Source organism: Neolamprologus brichardi, chromosome 3 (genome assembly GCF_056152115.1).
Source record: "Neolamprologus brichardi isolate AB-2024 chromosome 3, ASM5615211v1, whole genome shotgun sequence".
Lineage (NCBI taxonomy): Eukaryota > Metazoa > Chordata > Actinopteri > Cichliformes > Cichlidae > Neolamprologus > Neolamprologus brichardi.
The window spans coordinates 49,428,486-49,442,500 of NC_142106.1; the positions used below are offsets into that span (position 1 = coordinate 49,428,486).

Sequence of the window (14,015 nt, forward strand, 5' to 3'; positions counted from 1 at the left end):
GATGTTTTACCAGTCGGTGGTTGCTGGAGTACTTTTCTATGCTGTGGTGTGCTGGGGGAGCAGCACAGCAAAGAAGGACTCATCCAGGCTGGAAAAACTGATCAGGAAGGCTGGCTCTGTGGTTGGCATGAAGCTGGACACTCTGGTGACAGTGGCAGAGAAAAGGACACTAAAGAAGCTGCTGGATATTATGGACAATGCTGGGCATCCTCTGCACACGGCCATAAACAACCAGAAGAGTCTGTTCAGTGACAGGTTGCTTCTCCCAAAGACAAGAACCAACAGACTTAAAAACTCCTTTGTCCCACACGCCATCAAACTGTTTAACTCCTCTCTGGAGGGGAGAGGGAGGGGAAACAGGAGGACAAAGGAAGGGGGAACAACTAAGCTGTAGTGCCTCTTCTCTTCACTGTGTAATACCTTTGTGCAATACTTTTTGTTAACAATCATACTTGAAATGTGCAATTCACTTGTATTTTTATTTTTATTTTTATCCCTATTTATTCTATTTATCCCCTTTGTATATTTTATCTATATATGTCTTTGTATTTATATATGTGTGTGTGTGTGTGTGTATATATATATATATATATATATATAATATTCTTGACTCTGTAACTTCTGTCGGTGCTGTGCTTTTTGGAAAACAAATTTCCCAGAGGAACCTACCCGAGGGATTAATAAAGTTCTATCTTATCTTATCTTATCTTATACACCCCTTCTCTGGATCAAAAGCAGTTCAATGACATGAAAATGAAAGGCTTACAACACCAGGTATTCCCAGGCAGTCTCCCATCCAAGTACTAACCAAGCCCAGCCCTGCTTAGCTTCTGAGATCAGACGAGGTCAGGCGTGCTAAGGGTGGTATGGCCGTAAGCTGCTGCCCACAGCACAATGTGTCAATTTATGGAATCAAGTGATGAGGTGGCCAGTACCTGAAGTTACGAACACAATCCTATAACCCTACCTGCATGCTTGCCTAATACCCTAAGCCAAAGACTCAGTTTAGCATTTATCCAGCAGCACAGGCCCTGGATTTTTGAAGATGGCCTCAGGAACCAGCACAGGGCCTGGTGTAGTGTAGTTAGCCTCGGCCAGCAGCACTGGCCCTGGTGTGTTGTAAGTGGCCTCAGCCAGCAGAACAAGACATTGGTGAAAACAGCCAAAAGCAATGTCGTTAATGTGCCCTCATTAATGGGCAGCTGCTTTGGGTCTTTTAATACACAGCCTTCTCTGGATCAAAAGCAGTTCAATGACATGAAAATGAAAGGCTTAAAGCACCAGGTATTCCCAGGCAGTCTCCCATCCAAGTACTAACCAAGCCAAGCCCTGCTTAGCTTCCGAGATCAGACGAGGTCAGGCGTGCTCAGGGTGGTATGGCCCTAGGCTGCTGCCCACAGCACAATGTGTCAATTTATGGAATCAAGTGATGAGGTGGCCAGTACCTGAAGTTACGAACACAATCCTATAACCCTACCTGCATGCTTGCCTAATACCCTAAGCCAAAGACTCAGTTTAGCATTTATCCAGCAGCACAGGCCCTGGATTTTTGAAGATGGCCTCAGGAACCAGCACAGGGCCTGGTGTGGTGTAGTTAGCCTCGGCCAGCAGCACTGGCCCTGTTGTGTTGTAGGTGGCCTCAGCCAGCAGAACAAGACATTGGTGAAAACAGCCAAAAGCAATGTTGTTAATGTGCCCTCATTAATGGGCATCTGCTTTGGGTCTTTTAATACACCCCTTCTCTTGATCAAAAGCAGCTCAATGACATGAAAGGCTTACAGCACCAGGTATTCCCAGGCAGTCTCCCATCCAAGTACTAAACAACTCCAGCCCTGCTTAACTTCCGAGATCAGACGAGGTCAGGCGTGCTCAGGGTGGTATGGCTGTAAGCTGCTGCCCACAGCACAATGTGTCAAGTTATGGAATCAAGTGATGAGGTGGCCAGTACCTGAAGTTACGAACACAATCCTATAACCCTACCTGCATGCTTGCTTAATACCCTAACCCAAAGACTCATTTTAGCATTTATCCAGCAGCACAGGACCTGGAATTTGAAGATGGCCTCAGGAACCAGCACAGGGCCTGCTGTGGTGTAGTTAGCCTCGGCCAGCAGCACTGGCCCTGGTGTTTTGTAGGTGGCCTCAGCCAGCAGAACAAGACATTGGTGAAAACAGCCAAAAGCAATGTTGTTAATGTGCATCTGCTTTGGGTCTTTTAATACACCCCTTCTCTTGATCAAAAGCAGTTCAATGACATGAAAGGCTTACAGCACAACGTATTCTCAGGCAGTCTCCCATCCAAGTACTAAACAAGTCCAGCCCTGCTTAACTTCCGAGATCAGACGAGGTCAGGCGTGCTCAGGGGGGTATGGCCGTAAGGTGCTGCCCACAGCACAATGTGTCAATTTATGGAATCAATTGATGAGGTGGCCAGTACCTGAAGTTACGAACACAATCCTATAACCCTACCTGCATGCTTGCCTAATACCCTAACCCAAAGACTCAGTTTAGCATTTATCCAGCAGCACAGGCCGTGGATTTTTGAAGATGGCCTCAGGAACCAGCACAGGGCCTGGTGTGGTGTAGTTAGCCTCGGCCAGCAGCACTGGCCCTGGTGTGTTGTAGGTTGCCTGAGCCAGCAGAACAAGACATTGGTGAAAACAGCCAAAAGCAATGTCGTTAATGTTCCCTCATTAATGGGCAGCTGCTTTGGGTCTTTTAATACACCCCTTCTCTGGATCAAAAGCAGTTCAATGACATGAAAATGAAAGGCTTACAGCACCAGGTATTCCCAGGCAGTCTCCCATCCAAGTACTAACCAAGCCCAGCCCTGCTTAGCTTCCGAGATCAGACGAGGTCAGGCATGCTCAGGGTGGTATGGCCGTAAGCTGCTGCCCACAGCACAATGTGTCAATTTATGGAATCAAGTGATGAGGTGGCCAGTACCTGAAGTTACGAACACAATCCTATAACCCTACCTGCATGCTTGCCTAATACCCTAACCCAAAGACTCAGTTTAGCATTTTTCCAGCAGCACAGGCCCTGGATTTTTGAAGATGGCCTCAGGAACCAGCACAGGGCATGGTGTGGTGTAGTTAGCCTCGGCCAGCAGCACTGGTCCTGGTGTGTTGTAGGTGTCCTGAGCCAGCAGAACAAGACATTGGTGAAAACAGCCAAAAGCAATGTCGTTAATGTGCCCTCATTAATGGGCATCTGCTTTGGGTCTTTTAATACACCCCTTCTCTGGATCAAAAGCAGTTCAATGACATGAAAATGAAAGGCTTACAGCACCAGGTATTCCCAGGCAGTCTCCCATCCAAGTACTAACCAAGCCCAGCCCTGCTTAGCTTCCGAGATCAGACGAGGTCAGGCGTGCTCAGGGTGGTATGGCTGTAAGCTGCTGGCCACAGCACAATGTGTCAATTTATGGAATCAAGTGATGAGGTGGCCAGTACCTGAAGTTACGAACACAATCCTATAACCCTACCTGCATGCTTGCCTCATACCCTAACCCAAAGACTCAGTTTAGCATTTATCCAGCAGCACAGGACCTGGATTTTTGAAGATGGCCTCAGGAACCAGCACAGGGCCTGGTTTTGTGTAGTTTACTCGGCCAGCATCACTGGCCCTGGTGTGTTGTAGGTGGCCTCAGCCAGCAGAACAAGACATTGGTGAAAACAGCCAAAAGCAATGTCGTTAATGTGCCCTCATTAATGGGCAGCTGCTTTGGGTCTTTTAATACACCCCTTCTCTGAATCAAAAGCAGTTCAATGACATGAAAATGAAAGGCTTACAGCACCAGGTATTCCCAGGCAGTCTCCCATCCAAGTACTAACCAAGCCCAGCCCTGCTTAGCTTCCGAGATCAGACGACGTCAGGCGTGCTCAGGATGGTATGGCCGTAAGCTGCTGACCACAGCACAATGTGTCAATTTATGGAATCAAGTGATGAGGTGGCCAGTACCTGAAGTTACGAACACAATCCTATAACCCTACCTGCATGCTTGCCTCATACCCTAACCCAAAGACTCAGTTTAGCATTTATCCAGCAGCACAGGCCCTGGATTTTTGAAGATGGCCTCAGGAACCAGCACAGGGCCTGGTGTGGTGTAGTTAGCCTCGGCCAGCAGCACTGGCCCTGGTGTGTTGTAGGTGGCCTCAGCCAGCAGAACAAGACATTGGTGAAAACAGCCAAAAGCAATGTTGTTAATGTGCCCTCATTAATGGGCATCTGCTTTGGGTCTTTTAATACACCCCTTCTCTGGATCAAAAGCAGTTCAATGACATGAAAATGAAAGGCTTACAGCACCAGGTATTCCCAGTTAGTCTCCCATCCAAGTACTAACCAAGCCCAGCCCTGCTTAGCTTCCGAGATCCGACCAGGTCAGGCGTGCTCAGGGTGGTATGGCCGTAAGCTGCTGCCCACAGCACAATGTGTCAATTTATGGAATCAAGTGATGAGGTGGCCAGTACCTGAAGTTACGAACACAATCCTATAACCCTACCTGCATGCTTGCCTAATACCCTAAGCCAAAGACTCAGTTTAGCATTTATCCAGCAGCACAGGCCATGGATTTTTGAAGATGGCCTCAGGAACCAGCACAGGGCCTGGTGTGGTGTAGTTAGCCTCGGCCAGCAGCACTGGCCCTGGTGTGTTGTAGGTGGCCTCAGCCAGCAGAACAAGACATTGGTGAAAACAGCCAAAAGCAATGTCGTTAATGTGCCCTCATTAATGGGCAGCTGCTTTGGGTCTTTTAATACACTCCTTCTCTGGATCAAAAGCAGTTCAATGACATGAAAATGAAAGGCTTACAGCACCAGGTATTCCCAGACAGTCTCCCATCCAAGTACTAACCAAGCCCAGCCCTGCTTAGCTTCCGAGATCAGACGAGGTCAGGCGTGCTCAGGGTGATATGGCCGTAAGCTGCTGCCCACAGCACAATGTGTCAATTTATGGAATCAAGTGATGAGGTGGCCAGTACCTGATGTTACGAACACAATCCTATAACTCTACCTGCATGCTTGCCTAATACCCTAACCCAAAGACTCAGTTTAGCATTTATCCAGCAGCACAGGCCCTGGATTTTTGAAGATGGTCTCAGAAACCAGCACAGGGCCTGGTGTGGTGTAGTTAGCCTCGGCCAGCAGCACTGGCCCTGGTGTGTTGTAGGTGGCCTCAGCCAGCAGAACAAGACATTGGTGAAAACAGCCAAAAGCAATGTCGTTAATGTGCCCTCATTAATGGGCAGCTGCTTTGGGTCTTTTAATACACCCCTTCTCTGGATCAAAAGCAGTTCAATGACATGAAAATGAAAGGCTTACAGCACCAGGTATTCCCAGGCAGTCTCCCATCCAAGTATTAACCAAGCCCAGCCCTGCTTAGCTTCCGAGCTCAGACGAGGTCAGGCGTGCTCAGGGTGGTATGGCCGTAAGCCGCTGCCCACAGCACAATGTGTCAATTTATGGAATCAAGTGATGAGGTTGCCAGTACCTGAAGTTACGAACACAATCCTATAACCCTACCTGCATGCTTGCCTAATACCCTAAGCCAAAGACTCAGTTTAGCATTTATCCAGCAGCACAGGCCCTGGATTTTTGAAGATGGCCTCAGGAACCAGCACAGGGCCTGGTGTGGTGTAGTTAGCCTCGGCCAGCAGCACTGGCCCTGGTGTGTTGTAGGTGGCCTCAGCCAGCAGAACAAGACATTGGTGAAAACAGCCAAAAGCAATGTCGTTAATGTGCCCTCATTAATGGGCAGCTGCTTTGGGTCTTTTAATACACCCCTTCTCTGGATCAAAAGCAGTTCAATGACATGAAAATGAAAGGCTTAAAGCACCAGGTATTCCCAGTTAGTCTCCCATCCAAGTACTAACCAAGCCCAGCCCTGCTTAGCTTCCGAGATCCGACCAGGTCAGGCGTGCTCAGGGTGGTATGGCCGTAAGCTGCTGCCCACAGCACAATGTGTCAATTTATGGAATCAAGTGATGAGGTGGCCAGTACCTGAAGTTACGAACACAATCCTATAACCCTACCTGCATGCTTGCCTAATACCCTAAGCCAAAGACTCAGTTTAGCATTTATCCAGCAGCACAGGCCATGGATTTTTGAAGATGGCCTCAGGAACCAGCACAGGGCCTGGTGTGGTGTAGTTAGCCTCGGCCAGCAGCACTGGCCCTGGTGTGTTGTAGGTGGCCTCAGCCAGCAGAACAAGACATTGGTGAAAACAGCCAAAAGCAATGTCGTTAATGTGCCCTCATTAATGGGCAGCTGCTTTGGGTCTTTTAATACACCCCTTCTCTGGATCAAAAGCAGTTCAATGACATGAAAATGAAAGGCTTACAGCACCAGGTATTCCCAGGCAGTCTCCCATCCAAGTACTAACCAAGCCCAGCCCTGCTTAGCTTCCGAGATCAGACGAGGTCAGGCGTGCTCAGGGTGGTATGGCCGTAAGCTGCTGCCCACAGCACAATGTGTCAATTTATGGAATCAAGTGATGAGGTGGCCAGTACCTGAAGTTACGAACACAATCCTATAACCCTACCTGCATGCTTGCCTAATACCCTAAGCCAAAGACTCAGTTTAGCATTTATCCAGCAGCACAGGACCTGGATTTTTGAAGATGGCCTCAGGAACCAGCACAGGGCCTGGATTGGTGTAGTTAGCCTCGGCCAGCAGCACTGGCCCTGGTGTGTTGTATGTGGCCTCAGCCAGCAGAACAAGACATTGGTGAAAACAGCCAAAAGCAATGTCGTTAATGTGCCCTCATTAATGGGCAGGTGCTTTGGGTCTTTTAATACACCCCTTCTCTGGATCAAAAGCAGTTCAATGACATGAAAGGCTTACAGCACCAGGTATTCCCAGGCAGTCTCCCATCCAAGTACTAACCAAGCCCAGCCCTGCTTAGCTTCCGAGCTCAGACGAGGTCAGGCGTGCTCAGGGTGGTATGGCCGTAAGCTGCTGCCCACAGCACAATGTGTCAATTTATGGAATCAAGTGATGAGGTGGCCAGTACCTGAAGTTACGAACACAATCCTATAACCCTACCTGCATGCTTGCCTAATACCCTAACCCAAAGACTCAGTTTAGCATTTATCCAGCAGCACAGGCCCTGGATTTTTGAAGATGGCCTCAGGAACCAGCACAGGGCCTGGTATGGTGTAGTTAGCCTCGGCCAGCAGCACTGGCCCTGGTGTGTTGTAGGTGGCCTCAGCCAGCAGAACAAGACATTGGTGAAAACAGCCAAAAGCAATGTCGTTAATGTGCCCTCATTAATGGGAAAGCTGGTTTGGGTATTTTAATACACCCCTTCTCTGGATCAAAAGCAGTTCAATGACATGAAAGGCTTACAGCACCAGGTATTCCCAGGCAGTCTCCCATCCAAGTACTAACCAAGCCCAGCCCTGCTTAGCTTCCGAGATCAGACGAGGTCAGCCGTGCTCAGGGTGGTTTGGCCGTAAGCTGCTGCCCACAGCACAATGTGTCAATTTATGGAATCAAATGATGAGGTGGCCAGTACCTGAAGTTACGAACACAATCCTATAACCCTACCTGCATGCTTGCCTAATACCCTAACCCAAAGACTCAGTTTAGCATTTATCCAGCAGCACAGGCCCTGGATTTTTGAAGATTGCCTCAGGAACCAGAACAGGGCCTGGTGTGGTGTAGTTAGCCTCGGCCAGCAGCACTGGCCCTGGTGTGTTGTAGGTGGCCTGAGCCAGCAGAACAAGACATTGGTGAAAACAGCCAAAAGCAATGTCGTTAATGTGCCCTCATTAATGGGCAGCTGCTTTGGGTCTTTTAATACACCCCTTCTCTGGATCAAAAGCAGTTCAATGACATGAAAATGAAAGGCTTACAGCACCAGGTATTCCCAGGCAGTCTCCCATCCAAGTACTAACCAAGCCCAGCCCTGCTTAGCTTCCGAGATCAGACGAGGTCAGGCGTGCTCAGGGTGGTATGGCCGTAAGCTGCTGCCCACAGCACAATGTGTCAATTTATGGAATCAAGTGATGAGGTGGCCAGTACCTGAAGTTACGAACACAATCCTATAACCCTACATGCATGCTTGCCTCATACCCTAACCCAAAGACTCAGTTTAGCAATTATCCAGCAGCAGAGGACCTGGATTTTTGAAGATGGCCTCAGGAACCAGCACAGGGCCTGGTGTGGTGTAGTTAGCCTCGGCCAGCAGCACTGGCCCTGGTGTGTTGTAGGTGGCCTCAGCCAGCAGAACAAGACATTGGTGAAAACAGCCAAAAGCAATGTTGTTAATGTGCCCTCATTAATGGGCATCTGCTTTGGGTCTTTTAATACACCCCTTCTCTGGATCAAAAGCAGTTCAATGACATGAAAATGAAAGGCTTACAGCACCAGGTATTCCCAGTTAGTCTCCCATCCAAGTACTAACCAAGCCCAGCCCTGCTTAGCTTCCGAGATCCGACCAGGTCAGGCGTGCTCAGGGTGGTATGGCCGTAAGCTGCTGCCCACAGCACAATGTGTCAATTTATGGAATCAAGTGATGAGGTGGCCAGTACCTGAAGTTACGAACACAATCCTATAACCCTACCTGCATGCTTGCCTAATACCCTAAGCCAAAGACTCAGTTTAGCATTTATCCAGCAGCACAGGCCATGGATTTTTGAAGATGGCCTCAGGAACCAGCACAGGGCCTGGTGTGGTGTAGTTAGCCTCGGCCAGCAGCACTGGCCCTGGTGTGTTGTAGGTGGCCTCAGCCAGCAGAACAAGACATTGGTGAAAACAGCCAAAAGCAATGTCGTTAATGTGCCCTCATTAATGGGCAGCTGCTTTGGGTCTTTTAATACACCCCTTCTCTGGATCAAAAGCAGTTCAATGACATGAAAATGAAAGGCTTACAGCACCAGGTATTCCCAGGCAGTCTCCCATCCAAGTACTAACCAAGCCCAGCCCTGCTTAGCTTCCGAGATCAGACGAGGTCAGGCGTGCTCAGGGTGGTATGGCCGTAAGCTGCTGCCCACAGCACAATGTGTCAATTTATGGAATCAAGTGATGAGGTGGCCAGTACCTGAAGTTACGAACACAATCCTATAACCCTACCTGCATGCTTGCCTAATACCCTAAGCCAAAGACTCAGTTTAGCATTTATCCAGCAGCACAGGACCTGGATTTTTGAAGATGGCCTCAGGAACCAGCACAGGGCCTGGATTGGTGTAGTTAGCCTCGGCCAGCAGCACTGGCTCTGGTGTGTTGTAGGTGGCCTCAGCCAGCAGAACAAGACATTGGTGAAAACAGCCAAAAGCAATGTCGTTAATGTGCCCTCATTAATGGGCAGCTGCTTTGGGTCTTTTAATACACCCCTTCTCTGGATCAAAAGCAGTTCAATGAGATGAAAATGAAAGGCTTACAGCACCAGGTATTCCCAGGCAGTCTTCCATCCAAGTACTAACCAAGCCCAGCCCTGCTTAGCTTCCAAGATCAGACGAGGTCAGGCGTGCTCAGGGTGGTATGGCCGTAAGCTGCTGCCCACAGCACAATGTGTCAATTTATGGAATCAAGTGATGAGGTGGCCAGTACCTGAAGTTACGAACACAATCCTATAACCCTACCTGCATGCTTGCCTAATAACCTAACCCAAAGACTCAGTTTAGCATTTATCCAGCAGCACAGGCCCTGGATTTTTGAAGATGGCCTCAGGAACCAGCACAGGGCCTGGTGTGGTGTAGTTAGCCTCGGCCAGCAGCACTGGCCCTGGTGTGTTGTAGGTGGCCTCAGCCAGCAGAACAAGACATTGGTGAAAACAGCCAAAAGCAATGTCGTTAATGTGCCCTCATTAATGGGCAGCTGCTTTGGGTCTTTTAATACACCCCTTCTCTGGATCAAAAGCAGTTCAATGACATGAAAATGAAAGGCTTACAGCACCAGGTATTCCCAGACAGTCTCCCATCCAAGTACTAACCAAGCCCAGCCCTGCTTAGCTTCCGAGATCAGACGAGGTCAGGCGTGCTCAGGGTGATATGGCCGTAAGCTGCTGCCCACAGCACAATGTGTCAATTTATGGAATCAAGTGATGAGGTGGCCAGTACCTGATGTTACGAACACAATCCTATAACTCTACCTGCATGCTTGCCTAATACCCTAACCCAAAGACTCAGTTTAGCATTTATCCAGCAGCACAGGCCCTGGATTTTTGAAGATGGTCTCAGAAACCAGCACAGGGCCTGGTGTGGTGTAGTTAGCCTCGGCCAGCAGCACTGGCCCTGGTGTGTTGTAGGTGGCCTCAGCCAGCAGAACAAGACATTGGTGAAAACAGCCAAAAGCAATGTCGTTAATGTGCCCTCATTAATGGGCAGCTGCTTTGGGTCTTTTAATACACCCCTTCTCTGGATCAAAAGCAGTTCAATGACATGAAAATGAAAGGCTTACAGCACCAGGTATTCCCAGGCAGTCTCCCATCCAAGTATTAACCAAGCCCAGCCCTGCTTAGCTTCCGAGCTCAAACGAGGTCAGGCGTGCTCAGGGTGGTATGGCCGTAAGCCGCTGCCCACAGCACAATGTGTCAATTTATGGAATCAAGTGATGAGGTTGCCAGTACCTGAAGTTACGAACACAATCCTATAACCCTACCTGCATGCTTGCCTAATACCCTAAGCCAAAGACTCAGTTTAGCATTTATCCAGCAGCACAGGCCCTGGATTTTTGAAGATGGCCTCAGGAACCAGCACAGGGCCTGGTGTGGTGTAGTTAGCCTCGGCCAGCAGCACTGGCCCTGGTGTGTTGTAGGTGGCCTCAGCCAGCAGAACAAGACATTGGTGAAAACAGCCAAAAGCAATGTCGTTAATGTGCCCTCATTAATGGGCAGCTGCTTTGGGTCTTTTAATACACCCCTTCTCTGGATCAAAAGCAGTTCAATGACATGAAAATGAAAGCACCAGGTATTCCCAGGCAGTCTCCCATCCAAGTACTAACCAAGCCCAGCCCTGCTTAACTTCCGAGATCAGACGAGGTCAGGCGTGCTCAGGGTGGTATGGCCGTAAGCTGCTGCCCACAGCACAATGTGTCAATTTATGGAATCAAGTGATGAGGTGGCCAGTACCTGAAGTTACGAACACAATCCTATAACCCTACCTTGATGCTCTCCTAATACCCTAACCCAAAGACTCAGTTTAGCATTTATCCAGCAGCACAGGCCCTGGATTTTTGAAGATGGCCTCAGGAACCAGCACAGGGCCTGGTGTGGTGTAGTTAGCCTCGGCCAGCAGCACTGGCCCTGGTGTGTTGTAGGTGGCCTCAGCCAGCAGAACAAGACATTGGTGAAAACAGCCAAAAGCAATGTCGTTAATGTGCCCTCATTAATGGGCAGCTGCTTTGGGTCTTTTAATACACCCCTTCTCTGGATCAAAAGCAGTTCAATGACATGAAAATGAAAGGCTTAAAGCACCAGGTATTCCCAGGCAGTCTCCCATCCAAGTACTAACCAAGCCCAGCCCTGCTTAGCTTCCGAGATCAGACGAGGTCAGGCGTGCTCAGGGTGGTATGGCCGTAAGATGCTGCCCACAGCACAATGTGTCAATTTATGGAATCAAGTGATGAGGTGGCCAGTACCTGAAGTTACGAACACAATCCTATAACCCTACCTGCATGCTTGCCTAATACGCTAAGCCAAAGACTCAGTTTAGCATTTATCCAGCAGCACAGGCCCTGGATTTTTGAAGATGGTCTCAGAAACCAGCACAGGGCCTGGTGTGGTGTAGTTAGCCTCGGCCAGCAGCACTGGCCCTGGTGTGTTGTAGGTGGCCTCAGCCAGCAAAACAAGACATTGGTGAAAACAGCCAAAAGCAATGTCGTTAATGTGCCCTCATTAATGGGCAGCTGCTTTGGGTCTTTTAATACACCCCTTCTCTGGATCAAAAGCAGTTCAATGACATGAAAATGAAAGGCTTACAGCACCAGGTATTCCCAGGCAGTCTCCCATCCAAGTACTAACGAAGCCCAGCCCTGCTTAGCTTCCGAGATCAGACGAGGTCAGGCGTGCTCAGGGTGGTATGGCCGTAAGCTGCTGCCCACAGCACAATGTGTCAATTTATGGAATCAAGTGATGAGGTGGCCAGTACCTGAAGTTACGAACACAATCCTATAACCCTACCTTCATGCTTGCCTAATACCCTAAGCCAAAGACTCAGTTTACCATTTATCCAGCAGCACAGGCCCTGGATTTTTGAAGATGGCCTCAGGAACCAGCACAGGGCCTGGTGTGGTGTAGTTAGCCTCGGCCAGCAGCACTGGCCCTGGTGTGTTGTAGGTGGCCTCAGCCAGCAGAACAAGACATTGGTGAAAACAGCCAAAAGCAATGTTGTTAATGTGCCCTCATTAATGGGCAGCTGCTTTGGGTCTTTTAATACACCCCTTCTCTGGATCAAAAGCAGTTCAATGACATGAAAATGAAAGGCTTACAGCACCAGGTATTCCCAGGCAGTCTCCCATCCAAGTACTAACCAAGCCCAGCCCTGCTTAGCTTCCGAGAGAAGACGAGGTCAGGCATGCTCAGGGTGGTATGGCCGTAAGCTGCTGCCCAGAACACAATGTGTCAATTTATGGAATCAAGTGATGAGGTGGCCAGTACCTGAAGTTACGAACACAATCCTATAACCCTACCTGCATGCTTGCCTAATACCCTAAGCCAAAGACTCAGTTTAGCATTTATCCAGCAGCACAGGCCCTGGATTTTTGAAGATGGCCTCAGGAACCAGCACAGGGCCTGGTGTGGTGTAGTTAGCCTCGGCCAGCAGCACTGGCCCTGGTGTGTTGTAGGTGGCCTCAGCCAGCAGAACAAGACATTGGTGAAAACAGCCAAAAGCAATGTCGTTAATGTGCCCTCATTAATGGGCAGCTGCTTTGGGTCTTTTAATACACCCCTTCTCTGGATCAAAAGCAGTTCAATGACATGAAAATGAAAGGCTTACAGCACCAGGTATTCCCAGGCAGTGTCCCATCCAAGTACTAACCAAGCCCAGCCCTGCTTAGCTTCCGAGATCAGACGAGGTCAGGCGTGCTCAGGGTGGTATGGCCGTAAGCTGCTGCCCACAGCACAATGTGTCAATTTATGGAATCAAGTGATGAGGTGGCCAGTACCTGAAGTTACGAACACAATCCTATAACCCTACCTGCATGCTTGCCTAATACCCTAAGCCAAAGACTCAGTTTAGCATTTATCCAGCAGCACAGGCCCTGGATATTTGAAGATGGCCTCAGGAACCAGCACAGGGCCTGGTGTGGTGTAGTTAGCCTCGGCCAGCAGCACTGGCCCTGGTGTGTTGTATGTGGCCTCAGCCAGCAGAACAAGACATTGGTGAAAACAGCCAAAAGCAATGTCGTTAATGTGCCCTCATTAATGGGCAGGTGCTTTGGGTCTTTTAATACACCCCTTCTCTGGATCAAAAGCAGTTCAATGACATGAAAGGCTTACAGCACCAGGTATTCCCAGGCAGTCTCCCATCCAAGTACTAACCAAGCCCAGCCCTGCTTAGCTTCCGAGATCAGACGAGGTCAGGCGTGCTCAGGGTGGTATGGCCGTAAGCTGCTGCCCACAGCACAATGTGTCAATTTATGGAATCAAGTGATGAGGTGGCCAGTACCTGAAGTTACGAACACAATCCTATAACCCTACCTGCATGCTTGCCTAATACCCTAACCCAAAGACTCAGTTTAGCATTTATCCAGCAGCACAGGCCCTGGATTTTTGAAGATGGCCTCAGGAACCAGCACAGGGCCTGGTATGGTGTAGTTAGCCTCGGCCAGCAGCACTGGCCCTGGTGTGTTGTAGGTGGCCTCAGCCAGCAGAACAAGACATTGGTGAAAACAGCCAAAAGCAATGTCGTTAATGTGCCCTCATTAATGGGAAAGCTGGTTTGGGTATTTTAATACACCCCTTCTCTGGATCAAAAGCAGTTCAATGACATGAAAGGCTTACAGCACCAGGTATTCCCAGGCAGTCTCCCATCCAAGTACTAACCAAGCCCAGCCCTGCTTAGCTTCCGAGATC

General features: G+C 49.2%; 5 non-coding genes and 22 pseudogenes across 5 annotated transcripts; all 27 read right to left on the reverse strand.

Moving 5' to 3' along the window:
• Positions 1 to 759: 759 nt before the first annotated feature.
• On the reverse strand, positions 760 to 878 carry LOC148105509 (5S ribosomal RNA; annotated as a pseudogene).
• Positions 879 to 1,269: 391 nt separating this feature from the next.
• On the reverse strand, positions 1,270 to 1,388 carry LOC148105510 (5S ribosomal RNA; annotated as a pseudogene).
• Positions 1,389 to 1,772: 384 nt separating this feature from the next.
• Positions 1,773 to 1,891, reverse strand: LOC148105511 (5S ribosomal RNA; annotated as a pseudogene).
• Positions 1,892 to 2,260: 369 nt separating this feature from the next.
• On the reverse strand, positions 2,261 to 2,379 carry LOC148105512 (5S ribosomal RNA; annotated as a pseudogene).
• Positions 2,380 to 2,769: 390 nt separating this feature from the next.
• LOC148105513 (5S ribosomal RNA) lies at positions 2,770 to 2,888 on the reverse strand (annotated as a pseudogene).
• Positions 2,889 to 3,278: 390 nt separating this feature from the next.
• Positions 3,279 to 3,397, reverse strand: LOC148105514 (5S ribosomal RNA). Its single transcript, XR_015718935.1, has one exon. It is a non-coding gene; the product is annotated as a 5S ribosomal RNA (ribosomal RNA).
• A 389-nt stretch (positions 3,398 to 3,786) lies between these two features.
• On the reverse strand, positions 3,787 to 3,905 carry LOC148105515 (5S ribosomal RNA; annotated as a pseudogene).
• A 390-nt stretch (positions 3,906 to 4,295) lies between these two features.
• LOC148105516 (5S ribosomal RNA) lies at positions 4,296 to 4,414 on the reverse strand (annotated as a pseudogene).
• Positions 4,415 to 4,804: 390 nt separating this feature from the next.
• Positions 4,805 to 4,923, reverse strand: LOC148105517 (5S ribosomal RNA; annotated as a pseudogene).
• Positions 4,924 to 5,313: 390 nt separating this feature from the next.
• Positions 5,314 to 5,432, reverse strand: LOC148105518 (5S ribosomal RNA; annotated as a pseudogene).
• A 390-nt stretch (positions 5,433 to 5,822) lies between these two features.
• Positions 5,823 to 5,941, reverse strand: LOC148105519 (5S ribosomal RNA; annotated as a pseudogene).
• Positions 5,942 to 6,331: 390 nt separating this feature from the next.
• LOC148105520 (5S ribosomal RNA) lies at positions 6,332 to 6,450 on the reverse strand. The gene has a single exon (XR_015718880.1). It is a non-coding gene; the product is annotated as a 5S ribosomal RNA (ribosomal RNA).
• Positions 6,451 to 6,834: 384 nt separating this feature from the next.
• LOC148105521 (5S ribosomal RNA) lies at positions 6,835 to 6,953 on the reverse strand (annotated as a pseudogene).
• A 385-nt stretch (positions 6,954 to 7,338) lies between these two features.
• Positions 7,339 to 7,457, reverse strand: LOC148105522 (5S ribosomal RNA; annotated as a pseudogene).
• A 390-nt stretch (positions 7,458 to 7,847) lies between these two features.
• Positions 7,848 to 7,966, reverse strand: LOC148105523 (5S ribosomal RNA). The gene has a single exon (XR_015718881.1). It is a non-coding gene; the product is annotated as a 5S ribosomal RNA (ribosomal RNA).
• Positions 7,967 to 8,356: 390 nt separating this feature from the next.
• On the reverse strand, positions 8,357 to 8,475 carry LOC148105524 (5S ribosomal RNA; annotated as a pseudogene).
• Positions 8,476 to 8,865: 390 nt separating this feature from the next.
• Positions 8,866 to 8,984, reverse strand: LOC148105525 (5S ribosomal RNA). The gene has a single exon (XR_015718882.1). It is a non-coding gene; the product is annotated as a 5S ribosomal RNA (ribosomal RNA).
• Positions 8,985 to 9,374: 390 nt separating this feature from the next.
• LOC148105526 (5S ribosomal RNA) lies at positions 9,375 to 9,493 on the reverse strand (annotated as a pseudogene).
• A 390-nt stretch (positions 9,494 to 9,883) lies between these two features.
• On the reverse strand, positions 9,884 to 10,002 carry LOC148105527 (5S ribosomal RNA; annotated as a pseudogene).
• Positions 10,003 to 10,392: 390 nt separating this feature from the next.
• On the reverse strand, positions 10,393 to 10,511 carry LOC148105528 (5S ribosomal RNA; annotated as a pseudogene).
• A 382-nt stretch (positions 10,512 to 10,893) lies between these two features.
• Positions 10,894 to 11,012, reverse strand: LOC148105529 (5S ribosomal RNA; annotated as a pseudogene).
• Positions 11,013 to 11,402: 390 nt separating this feature from the next.
• LOC148105530 (5S ribosomal RNA) lies at positions 11,403 to 11,521 on the reverse strand (annotated as a pseudogene).
• Positions 11,522 to 11,911: 390 nt separating this feature from the next.
• On the reverse strand, positions 11,912 to 12,030 carry LOC148105531 (5S ribosomal RNA; annotated as a pseudogene).
• Positions 12,031 to 12,420: 390 nt separating this feature from the next.
• LOC148105532 (5S ribosomal RNA) lies at positions 12,421 to 12,539 on the reverse strand (annotated as a pseudogene).
• A 390-nt stretch (positions 12,540 to 12,929) lies between these two features.
• LOC148105533 (5S ribosomal RNA) lies at positions 12,930 to 13,048 on the reverse strand (annotated as a pseudogene).
• A 384-nt stretch (positions 13,049 to 13,432) lies between these two features.
• Positions 13,433 to 13,551, reverse strand: LOC148105534 (5S ribosomal RNA). The gene has a single exon (XR_015718883.1). It is a non-coding gene; the product is annotated as a 5S ribosomal RNA (ribosomal RNA).
• Positions 13,552 to 13,936: 385 nt separating this feature from the next.
• LOC148105535 (5S ribosomal RNA) overlaps positions 13,937 to 14,015 on the reverse strand; it is a 119-nt pseudogene continuing 40 nt past the window's right edge.